General features: G+C 39.6%; 1 protein-coding gene across 1 annotated transcript in view; it reads left to right on the plus strand.

Moving 5' to 3' along the window:
- The window catches only part of MID1 (midline 1), a 357,475-nt gene that overhangs the window by 19,362 nt on the left and 316,580 nt on the right, over positions 1-21,533 (plus strand). The window lies entirely within an intron of this gene.

A 21,533-nucleotide genomic window follows, 5' to 3' on the forward strand; every position in this document is an offset into this window, starting at 1 on the left:
CTGTCAGCTTACAGGCTGCTCAGCCAATCACAATTCTGTCAGCAATCCAACTGGAGCATACTCGAGTCGTACTTATCTCTAGTGAAGACCTGACCTTTTTCACCGGCTGAGCCTTTAGCCACAATAAGGCCCACTGAATTTAGTCTAGTAATGGATTGATAAATGAGGTTACACCCAATTAAACAGTGCTGCTCCCACCTAAGTGCAAGAAAAAAACCTACACCACTGCAGTAGTGACTCACAAAAAAAGATATGGCTACTGAGAGCAATAGTAACAAGATTTTTTATCAATATAAAAAAAATTATAAAAAAATAACTATGTCCGGGAAGTATCTTTAGAAGGTGCAGAGGAAGCTTGCCACACTGGGGTCCCGGTGGCTAAGGGGCCCCTCTTTCACATACTGTAAGTTAAAAGGGAATCCCATGATTTATAAAATCTGGCAGCAGTCAGGGGTAGAGGGGAAATTGATTACAAGTATGAACTTACCTCACCCCGCCCTCGGGACCCCTGCCGGAAGGCATTTTCCTTCGCGTTGTGATGACGGGAAAAAGGCATGGACTGGCCACTCAGCCAATCAGTGACTGGAGTGGCCAGTCCATCAGCGGGGTCGTGACGTTTCAGTTTCGGAGATTCTGGAGCCCAGCGTGGGGCCCGAGGCTGGTCCCACCACTCACCACGGGCACAGGAAAAGGTAAGCTACTACTTGTAATCAATTCCCCCCCCCCACCCCCCCGGGTTCGGGAGTTTAGAAATGTCCAGACTTCTCCTTAGATATCAATATTATACATTGAACCTGTTAGGTTAAAGCCCTGTTGCAGATTTTCCATTATGGCCCAGAAGTTTCTAGTTCCTTCTCAGATCCGAGCTATAAACCATACGTATTGTACAAAACAAGGACATTCTTATTGAAAGAAGAAAACATTATTGGAAAACCGCCATGGCATTCCTGAGGTATTCCAATGATAAATGAATATTTCTGGCTTCGATATATTTCATCTAAAAGCCAAGCAGAATGGAAGGTTATTTGTTTCAGTGATTGATCATTTTTATTACGGAACAATCACTGCATTAAAACCGATGTTAATATAAATCTGAACCCACACGAGTTTTTCCATCTTTGAAATAAATATGTACAATATGCAGACATGAAAGTAGAAGATGAAAATTATCAGTCCACTTCTGGCTGGCAGAGAAGCCACAACGCCCTTTAAGTAGGAAATGAAAATTAGAACCATATTTGTAGCAATATAGCATGTGGTATAACATGGTCCTTGGTGCACTTGGTGACAATACCATGGTGATGAATGAGATGGAGACTTGCGTATTTCAGCCATAATACTGTGATCATAATTCTCAAACACTTTGGGTAAATGATCATCTATTCTTCAATGATGGATATGGACTGAGCCCTTGCCAAACCTTTGTCTTCTGTTTCATGTGGCCTGGCTTCATTTTATTTCACAGAGAGGGTGAATGAATTATTATAGCCCAACAATGTACGGGGAGCGCTATACAAATGTGTTGTGTCTCAACAGGCGGCTGTGCGTACCGTACAGATCAGCTTCAATTAGCCAACAATGAAATGAAACAGGAGGCGTTCAATATGACAGTGTCAATTTTTACACATGACAGGCCTGGAATTTACTGTAGATATAAAGCTGGAGAGAGCGAAACAAGTTTTATTGTTCATTAAAGGCGTCCTGCAGTGAAAACCTTTTTCTTTTATATCAACTGGTTTCAGAAAGTTATATAGATTTGTAATTTAATCTCAAATCTGCCAATTCTTCAGCTGCTGTATGTCCTGCAGGAAGTGGTGTAGTCTTTTCAGTATGACACAGTGCTCTCTGCTGCTATCTCTGTCCAAGACAGGAACTGTCCAGAGCAGGAGAGGTTTTCTGTGAGGATTTGCTGCTGTTCTGGACAGTTCCAGTTTCGGACAGAGATGGCAGCAGAGGGACTTAAAATAATCCACCACTTCCTGCAGGACATACAGCCGCTGATAAGTAAGGGAAGACTTAAGATTTTTAAATATAAATAAATTACAAATCTATATACCTTCCTGAAACCAGTTGATTTGAAAGAATTCTTTTGCTGGATAACCCCTTTGAATATCAGTTTTATGGGCCTTGTACATGGGCTCGCTACCAACCATGACCATTGCTAGAAGCTAGAATCGGCCTGTGTAAAAGTGACAATGATCAGCTGAGGATGAAGAAAATGCCGATCTGACACGTCTCCTTGTGTAAACAGGGGATATGAGACTGATAACAATAAAGGCAAACATACATCCTGTACCTGTATCCATGCTGTCAGTTTGCAGATCACACAGATCTCATCGGAGAGGCTCGGAGACGCTCGGCTGCCGGGAGAGCTTTGGAAGAATGAGGGAGGAGCCAGAAGTTCCCAAAACCCCTCTCATTCTCCCGAAGCTCTCCCAGCAGCCGAGTGTCTCCGAGCCTCTCCAATGAGTTGCTCAGCTGCCCGGGAGAGGTTCAGCGATCTCCGTCTCCGGCACAGGTCGTGTACGTCACACTGCCTGCGCCGGGAACAGTACGGAAGGCGCGCCGATGCCGGGAGCGGGCCCAAAGTGAGTTAAATGTTTGTTTGTTTTTTTATTTAGCTGCAGTTAACCCCTGCCTGACCATAGTAGGGCTGCGGTTAGGCAGGGGTTCACATTTTCCGGCGTATAAGGCGAAACCCTGACAATCTTCTCAAAAGTCAGGGGTCGTCATATACGCCCAGTCGCCTTATACACCAGAAAATACGGTAAATCATATATATATATATATATATATATATATATATATATATATATGAAATAATATTACGTTTACACCAAAATCACAATTCCTTCCTACCCGGGTATCTTCCAGCCTTCTTTATAAAAGTTTGTCCAATCAGTTTTTGGTAGTGCATTAGGGCTCATTTCACCAACTTTGTAGCAATGATCATGATTCTCCTGTGGATGGCGTCCTTACACTTGGATAACCCATAAACTCAACTCGGCCTGAGGCGCCCTTTGTTAACCCAGGAAATAAACACAGTTGGCTACTCCAGTCTCCCTCCAAACAGGACATTGATAAGGAGGCTCAACATTCCTTTGAGTTTATGGTCCACAACATATGACAACCAAGTTAATTCCTCTTAGGCTTTTTTTTATATGACAACAGATACCTAAGTGATTTAGCATGAGCGTACTGATGGCAACAAGCACCTATAGTAGATAAGTTGGCACAAGCTTTCTAATTATTATTTGAAACTTTCCAATGTCCATTGACGACCATTTGTCCATCCTATGCCCTTTTTGCTGTTATTTTTCATTTGATATTAACCAGAATTTAATAGTACTTAAAAATCTCTAATATTGAACATTGCTCATGTTTCAACATAATAATACTCAAAAAAGCTCTAAAGTCTTGGCCACTAGTTGTGTAACTTTTTGCTTTTTACTGTTAGGGAAATTTTGATCTCTAGCAGCAGGGAGACCAAGGTGGAGCAAACACAGTGGGGATGGGCCTTAGCTAGTGTTATGCAGTGGACTTCACTCTAGAAGGCCCACACTGTGCCTGAAAAGAAAACCTATTTTGGCAATACTAACCCATATCATCTAATGTGCTAGGGGGCATCCTGAATCCCATGATGGCAGATTGCATTGGAGAGATGAATTGGGTATTTTGGATTTTAATTGCTATGCTGAGATGCTAGTCTCAGGAAGATATGACCCTGACTTTTTCTTCTCTCTACTCTCTGCCAAGCTGGGTGTGAATGTGTATAGGGGTATCAGCAGAAATAGGTGTTGAGTGGACAAGCTTTTGACTGGCAGCTATTGGTTGCATGGCCAGCTTTGGATTGAACTAGTCCTGTAAACATTATAACTGAGTGATTATATATATACAGAGGCGTAACTAGAAATGTCTGGGCCCCATAGCAAACTTTTGATCGGGCCCCCCACCTGTTCCTGTTTAGTCTAGTCATAACTGCAAGTCTCGTCAGTGTGCAGTTAAAGGCACATTTGCAGAACCTGTGACGCCCGCTTGGCCACCGCGGGCTGCAAATGATGACAGCTCAGGGGGCCCAGTGTATTACAGGAGCGAACAACGGGGCCCCCTGATGCGGTGGGCCCCATAGCAGCCACAATGGATGCAGCAGTGGTAGTTACTCCCCTGTGTATATATATATATATATATATATATATATATATATATATATATATATATATATTGGATATAGTTGAGCCTACTAAACATAGACTGCATAGATCAAATTTATAGGATTATGCAGTATATCAATTCCAGCAAAACTGCACAATAGCAACAGCTGTTAGTCACATACAAATCTACAATGTAGCTACTGTACTGCAATTCCTACACATGTGTTCTTTCAGCTGCTGTAGTAGACATACACAGTAGTTAAAATAGCATATATTACACAACCTCACACAATACATTTGTCTGCAAAAAAGATCAAATAACTTAAAAATGACTATATCGCAATACTCACATGTCCAAACTTATTTTTATGTACGGTATTTTCTGTAAATGTATTGCCCTTTTATACTGTATTTCTTTCCAACTGACAGATCTTGCAAAACTGACAGCAAGATCCATCTTCATTTTGGCTGTCAATTTCGTCTGAGAAACCAACCACCAACTGTTAGGTTTATTAAAGGGGAATTTCTAGTCAAAACATGGAAATTATGTTATTTAATGAGAATTTTTTTTTTTTTTTTTTTTTTTACTTTTGAGTATACCAGATATTGATAGCGCTACTGGTTTAAATACAAGAAAGCCTAAATGCTGCACCACTTTCTATTACACATGTGAATGTAACAATGTCACTAGTGTTTTCTTTGTGTTTACTTGTGTTAGTGTTTCAGTAAGGCTGGGTTCACACTGAGTTTTTGCAATCCGTTTTTTTTCATCCGTTGTTTGCAAAAAACGGATGAAAAAAACAGATGCATTTGTGTGCATCTGTTTCGATCTGTTTTTCCATTGACTTCCATTGTAAAAAAAAAAACGGATCAAAACGGATCCGTTTTTTTTGACGGACACAAAAACATAGCTGACACTACTTTTGCGTCCGTTAAAAAAAAAGGATCCGTTTTGATCCTTTTTTTTTTTACAATGGAAGTCAATGGAAAAACGGATCAAAACGGATGCACACAAATGCATCCGTTTTTTTCATCCGTTTTTTTGCAAAAAGCGGATGAAAAAACGGTTTGCAAACACGCAGTGTGAACCCAGCCTCAACGCAGTCAGTCAATACTTTTCTTTAGCTTCGTTTGGATTTGCTGACTTGCCTTGTTTTTTTGCTTTCTAAGATGAGGGATTCTAAGCAGATGAATATATGTAGGTATTAACTCTGCAGAACAGGACAGACATTTGTGTCATTCATGTTAGTCATTGTCCCCATTGGACAATTGAAAAGACAATCCAAGGTAAGACATACATAAGATTTTAGACAAAAACTTTTAAAAAAAAGCAGCAGTAACCTGCAAGTGTCAGGGTTCACCGCATATACTCCCTCCATTGTATACACAATAAAGACATGCTCTAAAGATTTTTAGCAAACCATCTGATCAAACAGAATGTATCATCTCACCACGTTAAGGTGAACCCCAGAGAGATGGTCCCTATACTAGCAATGGCCTCTCTTGGACTATAAGTCTACAAAACTGGGCATGCAGGATCCAACAATGTTTAACAAAGTTTAAAAGTTTAGTTGGATCCTGTGTGCCCAGTTTAGTAGACTTGTAGTCCGAGAGAGGCCATTGCTAGTATAGGGACCATCTCTCTGGAGTACACCTAATGTGGTTAGTTGGTATATTCTGTTTGATCAAATTGTTTGCTAAGAACCTTATTTAAAATAAACGAATAAAAATCTTTAGAACAGGTTTTTATTGTGTGTACGATGGAGGGAATATATGTTGTGAGTCCTGACACTTGCAGGTTGCTGCAGTATTTTTTCTGCATAGTACACAGTGTGAACAAGTGTTAGTGGAGTGCTGCCTATTTCTTTCCTTTTTGTGATACATAAGATTACAGTCACTCATGCATTACATATATCATCCTATGTCACCCTAGCAGATCTATCTATCTATCTATCTATCTATCTACTGTATTTATCGCATCGGAACTCCCCACTGCACACAATGGAGAGTGCGGCCGGAGCCGCTCACTTCACTGTGTGCACTGACAGGGTTTTCTGCGGCCGCTATTCATTACAAACAGAAAAGTGAGTTTCTCGTGGCGCCGATAGGGATCCCGGCCGGAGTGCATACTATGTGTATACCCTCCGGCCAGGATTCCATAGACAGACACGTAATGTATATTTTCATATTAATCACAGCCGTTATTGCAATCAGCAACAACGGCCGTACTCTTACGAACATATACGTTGTATGAACATGGCCTAAAAGTGGTTGATGTTCTGTATTAACTGCCGTTCTTACTACTGAAAATCCTGCCCTGTATAAGTGTTGCTCCTTAAGGCTATGTTCACACTACGTAAAAAACACGGTCGTATTTCATAACAATGGCCGTTGTTTGCGCAAATACGGCCGTTGTTATGAAACGCAGCCGTGTTACGTAGTGTTAACATAGCCAAAATATGTATGTCCTCAACTAAGATATAATTGAGAATACACAAACAAGTAGTTATGCTATATAGCGATTCCATCTTATGAAAAAGGAGATGTCCTCAGGACCATTAGACAGGGCCTATTTCTGTCCATACCTAGAGAATGAAGTCAGCAGGAGCCAGGGTATGTTTAGGAATAATGCTTTCCTATTCTTATTTTTGGCTGCAGACAGTAATTGAGCTTTGATAAGAAGTAGTATTTTTCCATTGCAGCTTTTGACAAGGAGTAAAATATACTATAAGCCATTGTAACTGAAATCTCTGCCGTCATATAGATGATACTGAATTTTCACATAAAAACAGCAATCAATCTTACTGATGGGGAAAATAATGCAGGGCCATACAGATGGTACAGTTTTTCTCAGGGAAAAAGGGCCACACGTAACCGGATAGATGATATCCATTGCCGAAAAGTCACATGGAGCCCTGACAATTACCCCTGTATTATATATATTGGATCTATTTAACAGAGTGTAAATACATGGCTCACTAATTCCGTAGTTAACCTTCCATCCACTCTTTAAGAACATAGCAAACATCTGTTGTAGGTCTGGAAGTATGCGTTCCAGAGAAGTCGTGCATGCAGAGGGGAATGACCTGATATTAATGCAGCATTACAATCCCCCATAGATTTCCTCCATAGATCAAATAATAGAGTACATCATTAAAGCGAATCTTTACCATCATAAATAATGAGTCATCCCCTCTACAAACTATCTAAATATATCAGGAATGCATACAGTAGCCTACCTTATCCTTCTATACAACCAACACATCTATCCCGCATCTTTTACCGGGCATCGGCTCGGGGCTGAAGCACTGGAGGCGGGCCGGCCCAGCCCAAGTGTTAAGAAACCATCGACTCTAATGGAACCGCATCACAGAGGGACGGGGGTTTCCTCCCACTGGGGGCGGGACAGACCGTCTCCAGTGCTTCAGCCCTGGCCGCTGCCCGGTTATAGCCCCGAAGCCATGCGCGGGAAAATTCAATACTCACCACTTTAAAGTGCAGAATGACGTGTTGTTTATTCCAAATAGTCCATGGATAATCACAGATATCTCAGTAGGTCAGACTCCAGTGTTTTAGCACAGTTCTCAGGTGACAGCTGTTTCGCGCTAGACACTCTTCTCCAGACCTGAAATAAACAGCATCTTATTCTGCACTGTAGGGGGTGAGTGCTGCATTTTTTTATTGGATGCATGTGCCATGTTGTGCCACCCTATTTTGTAAGGCAGTTCCCTCATTCCTCTTAGAATATTTACTTAAGGACAAGCATTCATGTTTATGTGAACAAATAAACAGACAGCTCTCTATGTATGGTTAACCAAACTGTTTAAAGTGGTTGTTCACCAAAAAAAATCTTTCAAATCAGCTGGTCACAGTAAGTGTCAGAGATTTGTAATTTACTTCTATAAAAAAAAATCTCAAGTCTTCCAGGACTTATCAGCTGCTGTATGTCCTGCAGGAAGTGGTGTATTCTTTCAGTGCTGTCTGTTGACACCTCTGCCTGTGACGGAAACTGTCCAGAGCAGTAGCAAGCATCCATGTCTGCAGACTGGAAAGAACACCACCTCCTTCAGGATCTACAGCAGCTGATAAGTGCTGGAAGACTTGAGATTTGAGAAGTAAATTACAAATCTCTGGCACTTTCTAGCACCAGTTGATATAAAAGAAAAAAAAAAAGGTGAACGTCCCCTTTAATTATAATAATGCCTGATTGTATTTACATTATTATTATTATTATTATTAACAACAACAACAACAACAACAACAACAACAATAATAATAATAATAATAATATAAACACAATTATTAATATTAATAATAATAAAAAATAATATTGAAAATAAATATGTTGGAATGCCCATACCTAGAAAAAACCCTCACTATAAAATAAATGCTGGGGGTGTAAAATATGTATTTTATTTCATAAATTGCTACATAAGTGATCACGATACTTGGCAACTTTCTCTCCTGGAGACAATTCTTGTTTCCGAAATTTCTTTTTTCATTAGATCGTCTTCATTGCTTGCATTTCTGTATTCTCGGAGGTAGTGGCACCACAGAGTGAAATCAGCATGTTCTGACCTCCAAAATCACAGCCTTGAACCTGGAGCTGGGATCTGATGCCGCTGTGACGGGACCTGACAAGGAGTTAGAATTGTACGCATCAAATTTCAGATCTTCATTTTTTTTTTTTTTTTTATTGGAGGCGCCTATATCCAGTCGAGTGTTCTTCATATTATAGCTCATACGATTGTTAGTATCTGGATAAGCAATTAACACTCCATTATGTGGGAATTGATAAATGATATCTATTTTATTCAGCTTGTTTAATCTGCTAGAGTGTCTTCTGACTTCACTTTACATGCTGTAAAAGATTATCCTGTTCATAAAATAGGAGACGATTCCATTCACAATCTTTTTTTCCAGTTGGCAATGTTCCATTGTGTTCCATGACCGCTATGTTCATGGGAAATGTTTAGGGCAGACAATATGAATTATTCCATTGTACATCTTGAAATATTGTTGTATCAGATAATAGAGGATGCTTTTTCCACCTGGTGGATGGACGGAAGCCAGAGAAGAAAAAAATAACGTATTGTACATTCACACCATCAGGACAAAACATACCTATAAATAATAGGGACATGAAATCGGATTCTTCTTATCAGCACAATGTAACTGGAGTTCATGTTCTCCAGTTGTTACAGGATGAAAACGAGAAAAATAGCTATGGAAAAAGGACAGCTGTGCCGTGATTGTTGCCATGAGAAAGACTACTGTTCTTATTTGCCCCGATTCCCCCAAGGCCTTCATGTTATTTTATTGGCTGGTTAGGATACTCTCAGTCCATATATTAACACTAAACAGTGATGCATGGGATTTTCTGTCTTAGCTTTGGAGATATACAAAGCTGTATAAATTTGTAGGTGGGTGCACCAATCAGATGCTTTCATGATGGGAGGGGTCTTCCTCTGCAGCAATATTTCCTAACACTTTTGCAGAAGGCTTCTCCTGAGAAAATGGATGGGTCCACACTGAGTTTTTGCAGTTTGTCTATCGCATCTGTTAAAAAAAAAAAAAAAAAAAAAAAAAAAAGATCCATTTTGATCCGTTCTTTTTTTTTTTCATAATGGAAGTCAATAGGAAAACAGATCCAAACAAATGCACACAATTGCATCTGTTTTTTGTAATTTTTTTCTCAATAAAATGGATATGTTGAATGGACTGCAAAAAACGCAGTGTGAACCCAGCTTTAATTTTATATTTAGCATTGCACGGTATAGGATGGGGAAAAAAACACATAGGAGTTGCCCACCCTGCCAGTCTTTTGTTATGGCTAGTGATTGGCTTAATGGGTATTTTCTATGTATGTTGAGAGGAGGACAGGTGCTTACCCACTCAGCAACAGTGACTGGCAATGTTGGAATTAGCAGCAATTGATTGTACATTACCATCTTTTTAATCCCACCCTCAGCTCCTTTAAATATAAACATTATTCTCTGGAAAACCCCTTTAAGATGTATCACTATAGGGAACTAAGGAGACTAAGGCTAGGTCCACACTGCATTTTGGTAATCTACTTTTTTTTTTTCATCCAAGCGGATGCAAAAAACGGTTGCATTTGTGTGCATCCGTTTTGATCAGTTTTTTCCTTTGACTTCCATTATTTAAAAAAAACAGATCAAAACGGATCCGTTTTTTTTTTTACGGACACAAAAGTAGTGTCAACACTACTTTTGTGTCCGACAAAAAAAAGGATGCTCTTTTTTATTAATGGAAGTCAATGGAAAAATGGATCAAAACGGATGCACACAAATGCCAAACGTAGTGTGAACCTAGCCTGATGTGTGTGACTCTTCTTATGAGGATTGGTGTATTTTTTGTTCCAATATCTTGTGACTTATTTATTAAAATGTAGCACTGCCATAGTGAATGTATATAAGTAAAAAGTCGCAAAAAAAGTCACAAATATGAAAAAATTGTGCAAGCATATTCACCTGGTATTTACCAGACGTAGGGCTGCACCTGTTTGTGCGACTTTCAAAAAAATTGCAAATGATAAATTGGGCGCTAATTCCGGATTATGCAAACTTTTGGGTAAATACTCAAAACAAAAAAATTCCATCTAAAAAATACTTGTCTGTCGAGTACTGGTTCATAAATAGAACTTAGACCGAACATGGGTGAAATATCCAATTAGTCACCTAAAAAAGCCCAATAAATCTCAACAAGAAGGAAATACCTATATGTAATATCTAAAGGGTTAACATGATCTTGCATCGCTATATTGTGCGGACGTTGGCTGTGTATCCCCTATTACATGGGAAAATGTGTGGTTGAGAAGCAATGATAATTTGACGGACCAAAATAAACCAATTGGTGTGTTAGTTGGCTGATTGCTATTACAATTATATAGGGCAATGTCCGCCTGTTCGACTAATAAACACCTCATATAAAAGGATCCCAAGGCAGTGATCTCCTTATGAATACTCCCGACTCAGAAGAAAGAGCCCAACATACTGATCGTAAAGGGCAGGTGACACATGCCATGTTTTTTTCTGTAAACCGCTCAGAATATGAAACGGCTTCTGCCCTCAATGGACTAGAAATTATAGTTATTCTCAATGTAGCATCTTTACTGAATAAAAATTCTATACATATTGTTTCAAGCTGTTTTTTCCCCAGTTATCTTTAGAGTTATCTTCCGACAATGTCTGCAGTTACATATTGCAACATTTCTTTCAGTAAATTTATCATCTGATCATAAAATGTTATAAAATAAAATATGGGAAAAAATCATAGCTGTCACTTATTTTGGGTACATTTGATATAAAAGAAATCTGAAAAAGATGAACTATAAACCGATAAATCTGCAGTTATGGCAGCATTTCATCCTGCAGTTAATGTTCTATTCAAGTAAATATTTACCCTCCAGCTGTATTCCTTTATGTCTCCGCCATATCGAAGCAATGTACAATAGTAATGATGACAAGGATTTAAATCAACAATGAAAGCAACATCTCTGCCAAATCTAGTTTAGGCTTTTTATATAAATCATTTATACATTTCAAACTGTGAATTATATTGTGTTGTTTTTCGTCTGAATAGTTACTGGAATATTTCACACTTGTTAAAAATGAAAAAGAAGTCTTTTTCCGTCAATAGAAAATTACAGGCCGCAATTTTCTATTTTATTATAGATTTGTTTTCAATATTTAAATATATATTTATGTATTGCCTAAATCAGTGCATGTGAGGCAGGGTTGGCAAGGACACTTCACAGCCTTCATGGGTTTAAAAGTTCAAATTTGGCTTTATTTAGTCCAAAATAAACAGTTGCAAACAAAGTTGTGCAAGAGCTTTTCAGTATATAACACATGTAGTGAAATAAAAAATAAAAAGCAGAATGGCCGGTGTTAGTGAAGTTCATCCCGGCCAGTACTGCAGTACCGGCCGGATTAACTTAATTTCTTTTTAATTAAGATGTGGGCCCAATCAATCAGAGTCAAAGCCGCACTTTACATTGTCAGCCTTGTGCAGCCACTATTCAATGAATAACAGCCGCACAAAACTGACATGTCAGTTTTCGATGCGGCCGCACGGAATCCCGTACACAGTGTATACAGAGTGTATACGCTCCGTCCGGGATTCCATAGCAAAGAATGTGATAGGTAAATTCATTAAATAACATCTGTGGTTGCAAAACTGGAACTACAGCCGTTGTTTACTAAAATCTTACGTTGTGTCATCTTAGCCTAAGAACGGTATATATGCTGAAATTACACTATACACTATTACACTAAGAATACAGATATCTAACATAATTTAGGAATCCTATAGGCCTACAAACATTTTATACTCCAAATATCCAAAAAGTAGACTACATGGTGTTTGTAACGTTTATCAGATTTTAGACAATTTGACAGAGCAGCATATCCAAGATTGTGGTCGTCAGAGCATGTGCAAGCATGTCGGAGAATGTGCAAGAGTTGAAACGTTCCAACTTTCCTGCTGAAATATATATATATATATATATATATATATATATATATAGAGAGAGAGAGAGAGAGAGAGAGAGAGAGAGAGAGAGAGAGAGAGAGAGAGAGAGTGGTGCCTTGGATTACGAGCATAATTCGTTCCGGGACCGTGCTTGTAATCCAGATCCACTCTTAAACCAAAGCATATTTTCCCATAAGAAATCATATAAATGCATACAATTGGTTCCATACCCCAAAAATAATGATTTATTATTCTGAATAACATGTAAAACAGATGAAACAAACAATGAGAAACAGCAAAAATATGTTATATTATAAGTTACTGTACAGTAATGGAGAGGATGGGAAACACAAGGGCTGACAGAGACTGCAAGGAGCATGAAGGAATGAGAAGGGTATATGTGGGTACAGTATAGCAGTACTCTCTGTCCGGGGGGAGAGAGGGGTTACAGCTATGAAGAGATTACCTCCACAGTCCTGTCCCCTGATGTAAGCCCCAGCCTGAAGTGAATCTGCTATGATGTGGAAGGTGAGGGAGACTTCCTGGTTCAGAGTACAGTGCTGTAGACCACCCCATGCTGGCCATGCCCCTCCCCCACTCCCCTCCCACCCAGTACAGGGAGCTTTTAAACCAAAACAATGCTCTTACACCAAGTCCCAATTTTGAAAAACTGTGAGCTCTTAAACCAAAATGCTCTTAAACCAAGTTACTCTTAAACTAAGGTACCACTATATATATTATTATTATTATTATTATTATTTTTTTTTTATGTTTGTACTATTTGACATTCAGATTAGAGAGACAGCATTCTAGTTAAATGGAAACATGTTAAAAGTTGTGTATTATCCAGACCCCTACCAATCACAAGGATGCTAAGCGCGTTCTCTTGCCAGCTCAGTTCCCCTCCCCAAGAACACCCACACCCCAAACAATGAAAACTTTGGACATGTCTCTGTGTAGGTACATTTTAAAGAGAACCATAGAGAGTCCCTGTGTCACAGTTATATACGTGACAAATAATGCAAATCTATGCAATCTTTGTAGTACAAGTTAATACACAGCATCCTCTTTATTCTGAACATCATTGCACGGTCTAGATCATATCTGGTGTAAAATAGAATTGTCTTAGTTGCCCCTAGCAACCAATCAGACTCCATCTTTTATTTTCCAAAGAATCTGTAAGGAATGAAAGGTGGAATCTGATTGGTTGCTAGGGGCAACTGAGCCAGTTTCACTTTACACCATGTTTGATAAATCTCCCCCATAGTCTTTATCTGATATAAGGGTTCGACTTGGTTAGCTGTGGATTACCTTTGGATCCATAATGCAACAGATCCATCAATGTAATACCTTCCATTATAAATAGAAGCCAGGATGCTTAGTGTGAACAGAGTTGTACTTGATATAACCATCTGTATCATATTACTGCTCATATCTATTACTACTTCTCTTCAATCAGTTCTTCTTACAGCACATTTGTTAGCGGTATACTATGAGGGCACTGCCACATCAGTACTTCAGGCTGAATCCTAAAGCCAAAGTGTCGCTGACTTCTGCCGCATCAAAGGATTCGCTGAACAGATGTGTAATATGAATATACCCCCCGCATTAGTCCCTATTGCCCACATGTGTAGCTTAAATTACCATATTTAGGAATGAATAAGTAGCCATGGAACTATTTGACAGCTGCGGACTTTAGACAGCTGATAGAAGTTCAATAGCTCTGGGGTCATCTATGCTTTGGTCCCTGATGACAATGATTATCACCCTCATCAAGGGATCTCACTTGTCATCACTGTTAACACTGCCAGAAGCTTACAGAGGGAACTGTAAGCTGAAGAGGCTTCTATGTGACACATGCATGAAAATATTTTGGTAGGTTCATGTTTTTAAGGCCAATTTCTGTCAAAGGACACCTATGGTGTGCCTAACAAATACATGGTTCTCCCTTAATTTAGTTCCCTAAATTAATCTGTCTATCCATCTCCTATTTTATCTATCTACACTACCGTTCAAAAGTTTGGGGTCACATTGAAATGTCCTTATTTTTGAAGGAAAAGCACTGTACTATCAATGAAGATAACTTTAAACTAGTCCTAACTTTAACCCCTTAGCAACCCATGACGTACCTGGTACCGTGGGGGGTGTTCAGAGCGGGGTCCCGCCGGAACTCCGCTATGAACGGCACCGCTCCCGGCTGCAATCTGCAGCCAGGCAGTGCCTCTATTAGCCGTCGCGGGTCCCATTGCCGCTCCGGATAATTAAGCACTTCAATGCAGCTGTCAAACTTGACAGCTGCATTGAAGTGCTTTGCACTGCACGTCCCTGGTGTCTAGTGGGACGGATATCCCCCGCGATCGCATCCGTTCTTCTGTCCGTGCCCTGCCGGGCGCAATGACGCTGATCCCGGCTTGGCAAAAGATTGCTGTGGCCTGCAGCAGGCCAAAGCAATCTATGACCGATCTAATCGATCTTTGCTGTGTATATACACAGCATTGATCTCTACGAGAGATCAGTGCTGTGTATATACAAGTTCCTCAGGGGGACTTCTAGTTGATGTAAAAAAAAAAGTAAAAAAGTGTTTTTATTAATAAAAAATCCCCTCCCCTATTAAAAGTCCAAATCACCCCCTTTTTCCCATTTTACAAATATAAATTAATAAATTAACAAATAAATAAACATATTTGGTATCGCCCGCACGTAATCGCCCGAACTATTACATTACCACATTCCTGATCTCGCACGGTAAACTGCCAAAAAAATTCCAAAGTGCAAAATTTTTGGGTCGCATCAAATCCAGAAAAAAATTTAATAAAAAGAGATTAAAAAGTTGAATATGCGCAATCAAGATATCAATAGAAAGCAAAAAATGACACCTCAAACAGCCCCATAGACCAAAAGATAAAAGCGCTATAAGCCTAGGAATAGAGCGATTTTAAGGAACATATATTTGTTAACAATGGTTTGAATTTTTTAAAAGCCATCAGATAATATAAAAGTTATACATGTTACATATCATTGTAATCATAACGACTTGTGGAACATGTATAACAAGTCAGTTTTACCATAGGGCGAACGGCGTCAATGCAAAACTCCCCGAAATCAAAACAAATTCTTTTTTTTTTTTCAATTTGACAGCGCAAATGATTTTTTTTCCGGTTTCGCAGCATATTTTATGGAAAAATAATGGTTGTCATTGCAAAGTACAAATGGTTTCACAAAAAATAAGTGCTCATATAAGTCTCTAGGTGAAAAAAATGCAAGCGCTATGGACTTTTAAACATAAAATGGAAAAAGCAAAAGCGAAAAAACGAAAATTGGCTTTGACCTTAAGGGGTTAAACAAATACACTCTATACATTGCTAATGTGGTAAATGACTATTCTAGCTGAAAATATCTGGTTTTTGGTGAAATATCGACATAGGTGTATAGAGGCCCATTTCCAGCAACTATCACTCCAGTGTTCTAATGGTACAATGTGTTTGCTCTTTGGCTAAGAAGGCTAATTGATGATTAGAAAACCCTTGTGCAATCATGTTCACACATCTGAAAACAGTCTAGCTTGTTACAGAAGCTACAAAACTAACCATCCTTTGAGCAGATTGAGTTTTAGGAGCATCACATTTGTGGGGTCAATTAAACGCTCAAAATGGCCAGAAAAAGAGAACTTTCATCTGAAACTCGACAGTCTATTCTTGTTCTTAGAAATGAAGGCTATTCCATGCGAGAAATTGCTAAGAAATTGAAGATTTCCTACAACGGTGTGTACTACTTCCTTCAGCAGAGAGCACAAACAGGCTCTAACCAGAGTAGAAAATTAAGTGGGAGGCCGCGTTGCACAACTAAGCAAGAAGATAAGCACATTAGAGTCTCTAGTTTGAGAAACAGACGCCTCACAGGTCCCCAACTGGCATCTTCATTAAATAGTACCCGCAAAACACCTGTGTCAACATCTACAGAGGCGGCTGCGGGATTTTGGGCTTCAGGGCAGAGTGGCAAAGAAAAAGTCATATCTGAGACTGGCCAATAAAAGAAGATTAAGATGGGCAAAAGAACACAGACATTGGACAGAGGAAGACTGGAAAAAAGTGTTGTGGACGGATGAATCCAAGTCTGAGGTGTTTGGATCACAAAGAAGAACGTTTGTGAGACGCAGAACAAATGAAAAGATGCTGGAAGAATGCCTGACGCCATCTGTTAAGCATGGTGGAGGTAATGTGATGGTCTGGGGTTGCTTTGGTGCTGGTAAGGTGGGAAATTTGTACAGGGTAAAAGGGATTCTGAATAAGGAAGGCTATCACTCAATTTTGCAACGCCATGCCATACCCAGTGGACAGCGCTTGATTGGAGCCAATTTCCTCCTACAACAGGACAATGACCCTAAACACACCTCCAAATTGTGCAAGAACTATTTATAGCAGAAGCACGCAGCTGGTAATCTATAGGTAATGGAGTGGCCAGCGCAGTCACCAGATCTGAACCCCATTGAGCTGTTGTGGGAGAAGCTTGACCATATGGTACGCCAGAAGTGCCCATCCAACCAATCCAACTTGTGGGAGCTGCTTCTAGAAGCGTGAGGTGCAATTTCTCCAGCTTACCTCAACAGATTAATAGCTAGAATGCCAAAGGTGTGCAATGCTGGAATTGCTGCAAAAGGTGGATTCTTTGACGAAAGCAAAATTTGATATAAAACAATGTTATTTCAAATACAAATCATTATTTCTAACCTTGTCAATGTCTTGACTCTATTTTCTATTCATTTCACAACGTATGGTGATGAATAAGTGTGACTTTTCATGGAAAACACAAAATTGTTTGGGTGACCCCAAACTTTTGAACGGTAGTGTATCTATCTATCTATCTATCTATCTATCTATCTATCTATCTATCTCCTATCTATCTATCTCCTATTTTATCTATCTATCCATCTATCTATCTATCCATTATCTATTTATCTATCAATCAATCTATCTATCTCCTATCTATCATCTATCTATCTATCTATCTATCTATCTATCTATCTATCTATCTATCTCATAATCTATCTATCTATCTATCTCATATCTATCTATCTATCAATCAGTCAATCACCCAATTTCCGCCATTCCTCTCCTTTCTGTCCCTATATCTCTCTGTTAGTCTCTTCCCTCCTCTCTGTCCCTATATCGCTCTGTTAGTCTCTCCCTGCTCTGCTGTAACTGCCTGCTGCCATCCTGCTCTCTCCTCCACACACAGCCGAGTGGCCACCTCCGTTACCGAACCTCCTTATATAGAGTGGAGGTGCTGACATCACAGAGGGGCCTGCAGCTGATTGGACGAGCGCTAGGGATTATGGTTAACCCCTTTATCCCGCCCAGTGACGCTCCAGAAAGCATGTGCCACCACCATTTTGGTTTTTTTGTGAATTTCCTTAACAAATCGGTGGGAATTCACTTTGCAGAACAAAGCAAATTTACAGTGCCATTTACAGCTAATCTTGATTTGCCAGATTCACTTCGCTCATCTCTACACACTCTCACATACATGGGAAATTGTTGTTTTCTGACTAAATTATTAGCTCCAAGGATTCTCTGAAATAACAGCAAATCATACAGCATGTAGCAGCACCAGTGCTTTGGTTGCATTATTTATAATAGTATTTATTTATCATAATCAAAGAGTCATTAAAGGGATTTAAAAAAAAGGGATAAATTAGAATGTCAGAGTAAAGAATCTGCCACTTTATAATACATGATGTCTCATGACTATGATATGTCATGCAGATTATACACAGGAATGTTGTTCTATGAACCTAGGCATGACGGCACGTCATTAATTCCTTTAAAGTTCAAAATTTAAATAAATGAAAGCAGAAAATAGATTAGTTCTTCACTGCACAAACATTGCTACAAAAATACCAAAATCAAATCGGTTCATTCCATTTATGCCTCAGTATAGCGGCAGTAACAAGCAATGATAAACTCTGTGGGTGGCCCCCGTTAACTGCCACCCACCGATAGTCCACTGGTCACATACTGGTTGATGCACAGGAAATCAATGAACTCTATTAGCATAACAGAGCATCTGCCTGACTAGAAGACTGAACAGGGAGGAACTAAAGGCCGTATTACACGGGACGATTATCGATCGAAAATTTGTAACATCGTTCGGATTTAAACGATAATCGATAAACGATAAACAATCAACGAGAAATGGTTGGTCGTTTGATAGAATTCCGACTTATTTTTATCGTTTGATCGTTCGCATATCGTTCACACATTGTTCAGTGTAATAAGAAGTCATAGCTGAAATGTACGCAATAGCGACAACAAAACGACCGCAAGAACGATCATAAGTAACGATCATCGTTCCGTGTAATTGGGCAAACGATTTTGGGTTGTTTGCCATAGCGGTTGTTTGAGATAGTTTATCGTTAATCGTTAGTCATCAAAAAATCGCTTGGTGTAATAGTACCCTAAGAATGGCAACTAAAGGCTGTATCACATGGCACTATATTGAGGAGGAAGTGAGTGCCAACCTGTAAGCTCAACGCTCGCTTCCTCGAAGGGGAAGGGCCGTGGAAAGCTGTGTGTGTGGGGGGGGAGGGGGGGCATGACAAACATACAAGGCATGTGCACCTAACACAAGTTATAAAGTGAAAGCATTTTATTTGTTTTTTGTATATTTGTATGTTTTGAAATATAACACAGTTATTTGTCACATGACCCCTACTTACCTGCTGGGGCCGGTTCCACAACATTATTATCCACCCAGACATGCTGGGTAATAATGTGCTGAGTCACGGCCTCATGAAAGGTGCTTAATGCACCAAAAATACGTCGCTACTCCACTGGCTTTGTGCCATTGTTTTAATATGTGAAATAAAAGTGAAGTTTCAATGCAAACGAGCTGAATAAAGCCTTTTGTGAATTTTTATAACATACAGTCTAAGACCTCATTCATCATAGAAGCAGATCCATGGATTCACCTTATAGACTGGGGAGTGGTGCCACAAAGATGCAGACTTCCCTGTACTGCAGTACATTGTGCACAGACAAGAGAAATCACATTGTCCTCTCATTGGTCTGACACCACGTCCCCTACATATTGCTATTTGCCTCTACTACTGGTTCTCTTTGCTACTCTGCATAGCACTCGTACTTTATTCCCACCTTGACACCCACACAGCACACAGGATGAAGTGTGATCAGATACTCATTTCCTAGTAAAAGTAGTTTCTAGCATAGGCTACAGACCAAACTACAGCGTGCAGCCAAGTCTGTTGAGTGGATATAGAATATGGCCCATTCTGCAATAACCCATAGTGAATGCCCACATCCCCCGCTAATGCCCTTGAATGGCATCTTTATCCAACTCACCTCACTACTATGTGTCATCTGCTTTACTCTACTCTTCTAGATGCTTTGATCATGGCGGCCCACAATGCACTACCAAGTTGTAACCCACCTGTGTTCCACTGCCCGAGTCTGTACAGTTATTACACTAACTCTATTAGTGGGGTTTTGGGTTATAGTGCAGTACCAGGTATGCCTTATTTAAGGGGCACTCAGCTAAAAAATATATATTTTAAATCAATTGGTAACAGAAAGTAATACAGATTTGTAAATTACTTCTATTTAAAAAAAAAACTCAACTTTTCCAGTACTTATCAGTTGCTGTATGTCCTGCATGAAGTGGTGTATTCTTTCCAGTCTAATAACAGTGCTCTCTGCTGCCACCTCAATTCCTGACAGGAATTGTGCGAAACAGTAGAGGTTGTCTATGGGGATTTGCAACTCCTCTGCACAGTTTCCTATCATAGACAGAGGTGGCAGCAGAGAGCACTGTGTCAGACTGGAAAGAATTGACCGCTTCCTGCAGGACATACAGCAACTGATAAGTACTGAAAGACATGTGATTTTTAAAAAGAAGTAATTTACAAAACTTTATTAAACTTATGTAACTTTCTGGTACCAGTTGACTTGAAAAAAAAAAATCTAATTTTTTTTTTTATTTAATGCTGGAGTTCCCCTTTAAACCTCACCCTCCTATAGCTGTTCTAGTAGCGAATAAATCTTTTTTATCTGCATGACCACATAAAAATAAACAATAAAAAAAACCTGGATTAGGCTATGTTCACATGGCGTAAGACACTGGCTGTTGCAGACGGAACGACCGGAGTCAGAAAAGATCATTACGGCCGATACTGCAGTACTGGCTGCATGATCTTCACTGCTGCTGAATTTGGATGCGTGCGTCCGCATACGAATTTCCTGCTGCACACAATGGAGTGTGCGGCCGGAGCCGCACATTCCATTGTGTGCACTGACAGGTTTTCTGCGGCCGCTATTCAGTAAATAGCAGCCGCAGAAAACTGACATGTCAGTTTTTTGCTGCGCCACTAGGGATTCCGGCTGGAGTGTATACTATGTGAGATCTGTAGTAATCACGGACATTGTTGCAAATCGGCAACAACGACTGTGATTATTAAGAAACTTACATATTGTGAACATAACCTCAATATGTAATTTTCTGACTATGCTTTTTTTCTATAAAAGAGCCTCTTTCTCCATTGAAAGTGCTATACTTAACCTGATTTGCAGGGATATTACTATTATCGCTGAGTACCTTTGTATACTCATAACAAACATGTTGTCATTCCGTTCATTAAACAGTTTGCTATTGTGAATGTTCTTTACTGTGACCCCCCGTTGCTTTCCATGTTATAACCTCTCCGCTCCTGATCTGCATCTACAATCAATCAGTGTTACATCGGTGCTTGAGGATAATGCTTTGTTAGCATTTACTTAGAGCATAATTGAAAAACATGTCATGTAGAACTACGTTAAAGCCACATAGTTGAAATTGACAGGGCAGGGACGAGGTACATAAAACAGATAAGAGAAA

This window comes from Dendropsophus ebraccatus, chromosome 11 (genome assembly GCF_027789765.1).
Source record: "Dendropsophus ebraccatus isolate aDenEbr1 chromosome 11, aDenEbr1.pat, whole genome shotgun sequence".
In the NCBI taxonomy this organism is placed as follows: Eukaryota; Metazoa; Chordata; class Amphibia; order Anura; family Hylidae; genus Dendropsophus; species Dendropsophus ebraccatus.